Consider the following 6,076-nt stretch of genomic DNA (forward strand, 5'->3'; position numbering starts at 1 on the left):
GCTGTCCAAAAGGCCATCACAAAATGCCAAGCACCTGATTGTAATCTGCCAAAAAATGTCCAGTGACATGCTGAAGAGACACTATGAAACTTTAGAAGGGCAGATTCCTCCGAGATAGGGTATGTGTCTCAAATGGCACTCTATTCCCTATATAGTGCACTACTTTTGATCAGAACCCTATGGGTCCTGGTCAAAAGTAGTACACTATAAAGGGAATGTGGTGCCATTTGGGACGCAGTTCATGCCTTTGTTGTCCGTATCTTTCCCCTGCCTCGTTATATTTCCAATCAGAGTCTCCTAATTGAAATCACACAGCTATTGAAAAGCCAAGGAGTCCCAGAACACAAGTAATTCAGTCTTGTGGATTTAAAGAAGCTAATCTCCGCTCCGTATCCTGTCTCTTTTTATATGGCCCTTGAAACAACAGACTGTCTGACGAACTGCTAGGTTCTTCTCCAAGTGGAAGCAATCATAATGTAAAATCAAGGAGCAGGAGAATATTAGGGTTAATTGCTTTAAAACATCTAATAGGAATTCCAAAGAGTATTTAAGATACTTCCATTTGAGGTTAGCTAAAGGAGGTTTTAAAATATATACATTTTAGGATGACTAAAGAAGTTTTTAAAATATACACATTTTAGGGTTACTAAAGGATTGAATATCATGTTTCTCTCTCTCTCTCTCTCTCTCTCTCTCTCTCTCTCTGCCAATAATATACAGTAGATGGTTGTACCACTGCTTCAATCACCGAACCAAAGTGGTTGTGGTTGTCAGTGTTCATATATCATCAATGTTAGAGCTTAGATTTTATTAGACAACTTCACGTGTTTGCCACCAACTATTTTTTATTTACTTACGCTGAATGTTTATATTCTGCCCGCTTCCTGTTTCCTCATAAAAGGTAGATTTAGTGGCTTGTGATGTCTCCGGTAGTACTGCACTATTATCTTGAATAAAACACATCTCTACCGATGCATGCCGTACCTCTAAGCAAAGAAAGCAGACAATAAATGTAAAATGGCCGTAGTAAAATGCCCCCTTTCGTTGTTCCAGTGCTCACGTTTTAGTACATCACAGGCCAGTGCTCTACTGCAGACCGGCAGACAGACAGACAGACAGACAGACAGGCAGACAGACACGTGCCTGTTGTAAACCTGTGTGTCTCTCCAATGGTATACAGGAAGGAAAACTGGAGCTATGGTAGAATCTCCAAAGACAAACCGAAAAGGCATCACATTAACTCTGGCTGAAAGAATAGACCTAGCAGTCAACTGGTTGAAATTACATCATTACAAACAGATCATGTAGTTGTTATGACATTCAACCAGTTTACAACCAGATAATCTGATTGTAATGACGTAAGGCCGGCCACATGCTTCAGGAAAACGTACTGTACAGCAGGGGAAGGCAGCTAGATTCAGCCACTGGACGATTTTTGTTAGAGCAAATGGTTCTGGGGCTGAAAAATTATTATAACTAGAAAAGTACATTTCCTGAAGAAAATGTGGTGTGCTTTCTAGCTTGTGAATGATGATTTAATGTATAGGATAGCCTGAACATGTGAAGTTGGTTTGGCATCTCTAGCTTGAATGGTTCAAGAGTTACTGTTGTTGAGTTATTTAATGCAAATGTAGTTTATGCAAATACAGTTGATAAAAGTTTTTAAGAATTGGAATTTTATACACATTTATGCAAATGTATACATACAATGAACACAAATATAAACGCAACATGTAAAGTGTTGGTCCCACGTTTCATGAGTGTCACGTCTGCTCCCGCTCTCCCCCTCCCGGCGCTTGGGGGCGCCAGGCTACCCTGCATCACGCACTCCTGCCATCTATTACACACACCTGTCTTCACTCGTCACGCGCATCAGCGATATTGGACTCACCTGGACTCATTCATCACATGTTTATTTCCTCCCCTATATTTGTCAGTTCCCTTGCTCTGTTCCCTGCTGCTGCATTCATTGAATTTTGTCTCTATTACTCGTTTGCTGACGCTGTTCCTGTCTCATTCCATGTCTGTTCTATATTAAATGTTTGACTCCCCATACCTGCTTCGTCTCTCCAGCGTCATGCTTGTGACAGAATGCAGCAGCCAACATATGAAGCATCGGAGAGCACTGGCGTTCTGGTTGGTGGTGACTTCGGTTCTGGGTCGCCGCCGATGCAACCTGGGGGTGCCTAGCCAGCTCGTCGGGCTTCCACGCTCTAGCTGGCTCGAGGTTTCCTTGCCCCGGTTGGCTCGGATGGCGCCCATCCCACGTCGGGCCTCAGCCGGATCGTCAGTTCTTGTTCGCCCATCCGGTCCAGGAGTTTTTTGTTTTGTTGTTGTTGGAAGCCCGTCGGGTTTCCATGCCCTGGCTGGCTCGATAGGTTTCCTCGCCTCGGTGGGTCGGCGGGTTTCCGTTCCTCTTCACACTCCACCGGATCTTATAATAAATATAATAATAATGTAGGAAATCTAAAGTTGTGCTTTGCCTTCATCAACCACCTAATCATTTGTACACTGCAAATTGACCACAACTAAGCCCTAAAAGCCCTTCGTTACACTGGTTTTGTCTCGCGGGCCGCATGTTGCCGACCCATGCTGTACAGTAAGAAATGAATCATTAAGCAGAGGGCTTCTTTGGTGGTGGTGTTCTTTCTGAAAATACAATTTATCATTATTTTATAAATTTTTGCAAAGGTTTGCATAGTGTGTTGCTTTGGCCTTGGACGGTGCCCAAGAACTGTTGCTTTAGCCTTGGACGGTGCCCAAGAACTGTATTATATGAGCCAATTACTGACACCAGCCAAGTCCTCTCTGGGTATTTATGAGCTGGCTACATGGTGCTGGAGATCTGAGTTTTGATGTGTGTCCCAAATGGCACCACATTCCCTTTATAGTGCACTACTTTTGACCAGGGCTCATAGGGCTCTAGTCAAAAGTAGTGCACTATATAGGGAATATGTTCCAGAATGGCACCCTAACATTGAACCTTGCTGTGCTCTCTCTCGCCATGATGCGTCAATGAAGAGCTGTGATCTACATGGATGTACGCACACACACACACACACACACACACACACACTAATCTCAGTTCTTAATGCTATTGTCTGGGTTCCTGGGTTCAAATACTATTTAAAATAATTTAAAATACTGTATCTGTGCTTGACTGGGCTTGCCTGCTGTGATGGAACCAACAGGAAAGTCTCAAAAGTACAAACCAAAACCCTGCATAACAGGCACTCCCACTCCAGGCAGGCTAAAGCAATTTTTAATATGTTGAATACTATTTGAACCCACATCTGGTTAATGCCTCTTTCTCTCATTCATCTCAATATCCTTTACGTGCATGCTTTTCTGTGAGCGTTCCTACGCTAATGTATAAAGTTCATGGTACATTAGTAATTAAGTTTGCTCTGCAGAAAGATATAATCCTATCTTAATTGGTTTCCATTGCATATTTCATCTGCGATGCACACATCGTTATCCACTTCACCTAACCTGGAGCTTTAGAAATGGGAAATTAATCCCAATGTATAACAATGAAGTAATCACAAACATTCACCCTGAACCATTTCCAAGTTTATTCCTCATTGACGGTTCATGGTTTGCTACATGACCTTCGTGTTTCAGTATCAAAGGTATTTATGATATTTCATGAATACATTTTGAGGTGGTTTTGAGGATTATTTACTTAACTAGTTAAATGCTCATAATGGGAATTTTGGAAATATTCAGGGGAGCATTACCATGCTTACTGAGAGAGATCCAGGCTGTATCACATCTGGCCATGATTGGGAGTCCCATAGGGCGGCGCACAATTGGCCCAGCGTCACCGGGGTTTGGCCGGTGTTGGCCGTCATTGTAAATAAGAATTTGTTCTGAACTGACTTGCCTAGTTAAATAAAAGTTAAATAAAATATTGATTTGTTCTGTACTGAACAAAAATATAAACGCAACATGCAACAGTTTCAACGAATGTACTGAGTTAGATTTCATATAAGGACTAAATTAATCAAATAAAAAGGAAATCAGTAAATTTAAATAAATTCATTACGTCCTAATCTATGGGTTTCACATGACTGGGCAGGGGCACAGCCATGGGTGAGCCTGGGAGGGCATTGGCCCACCCACTTGGGCGCCCGGGCCTGCAAATCAGAATTAATTTTACCCCACAAAAGGGCTTTATTACTGACAGAAATACTCCTCAGTTTCATCAGCTGTCTGGGTGCCTGGTCTCAGATGATCCCGTAGGTGAAGAAGCCGGATCTGGAGGTCCTGGGCTGAAGTGGTTACACATGGTCTGCGGTTGTGAGGCCGGTTAGATGTACTGCCAAATTCTCAAAAATTACGTTGGAGGTGGCTTATGGTAGAGAATTGAACATTCAATTCTCTGGCAACAGCTCTGGTGGATATTCCTGCAGTCCCTCAAAACTTGAGACATCTGTTGCATTGTGTTGTGTGAAGAAACTGCACATTTTGGAGTGGCATTTTATTGTCCCAAGCACAAGGTGCACATGTGTAATGATCATGCTGTTTAATCAGCTTCTTGATATGCCACACCTGTCAGGTGGATGATATATCTTGGCAAGGGAGAAATGCTCACTAACAGGGATGTGAACAAATTTGTCCACAACATTTGAGGGAAATAAGCTTTTTGTGAGTATGGAACATTTCTGGGATCTTTTATTTCAGCTCATGAAACATGGGATGAACACTTTACATTTTTAGTTCATATTTTTGTTAATTATATATTGACATCTCTTGTGGACAGACTAAGTAAACATTACGTGAGATTTTAGTTCTAGGTTAACCAAGATTTATATGGGACACAACATAGCCTAACACAACATACTATTGTTATCCATATTAGGTATGGAAATGGGAAATTATTTCACTATTAGAATAGTATAAATAATATTTCTGATGAGTGTTTAGCGTTGATCTGTGTCAGGTCCTCCGTTAGGTGTGTGTCTGTAATCTCTATTTAAAGAGGGGTTAATAGCATACCCATGTCAGGGTTGACTGGAGGACTAAATGTGCAGTAGTAGCTCAACGCATCGTCATAAAAACTACATTCAAAGTTTGTTTTATTAAATTAAGACTTTCAAATGTCATGGTATATAATTTCTATGCAACTATGTCACAAGGATAATTTAATTAAAAATACTATTTTTCTGGATAAAATAGACCTGCACAATGTTTGAATACTAACGTCCGTTCAGATATTTGAATATTCAAATAACCGTGCCCATTCCTAATCCATATGACATAATATTAACAGTACAAGACAGACGGACTGATACGTTCGTAGGAGCACATATATCCTTCTGATACTGCTCTGTACATTTCTCTCTACTTGACTTGAACAACCTGCATTTACTTCCACGTCCAATTATATTCCCATTTTACCGTTATGTTCCTTCATCTCGGGGGGCATCTCATCACTTTCTGCTTTTATCTGTCAACAGTAGTGAACTATATAGGGACCAGTGCCATTTGAGACTCATCCCCAGGTTATATCCTGGCTTCTATATCAGCTATCCTCTCACTGTGACCTTTCAATGACCAGTTTACTTGACCTTTCAACCTGACCTTTCAATGACTAGTTTACCTGACTTTTTTATGACCAGTTTACTTGACCTTTCAACCTGGCCTTTCAATGACTAGTTTACCTGACTTTTTTATGACCAGTTTACTTGACCTTTCAACCTGGCCTTTCAATAGCCAGTTTACATGACCTTTCAATGACCAGTTTACATGACCTTTCAATGACCAGTTTACATGACCTTTCAATAACCAGTTTACCTGACCTTTCAATGACCAGTTTACTTGATTTTTCAACCTTACCTTTCAATAACCAGTTTACCTGACCTTTCAAAGACCAGTTTATCTGACCAACTCACATTCATCATCATCACCCCAACAGACCCATTCTTCTTCCTCTGTGGGTTTTAGCCTGGGAGCCAGCCTGTTTCTGCTCTCTCTCCACCTCCTTATGGATGACAAGCAGACTGCCACTCAGGCTAGGTTACTGCTGCACTGTCAGTTAAAGCAGCTGGACTGTACTGTAACATTCTTGGTT

This window comes from Salmo salar, chromosome 18, assembly GCF_965601325.2.
Source record: "Salmo salar chromosome 18, fSalSal1, whole genome shotgun sequence".
NCBI lineage: Eukaryota > Metazoa > Chordata > Actinopteri > Salmoniformes > Salmonidae > Salmo > Salmo salar.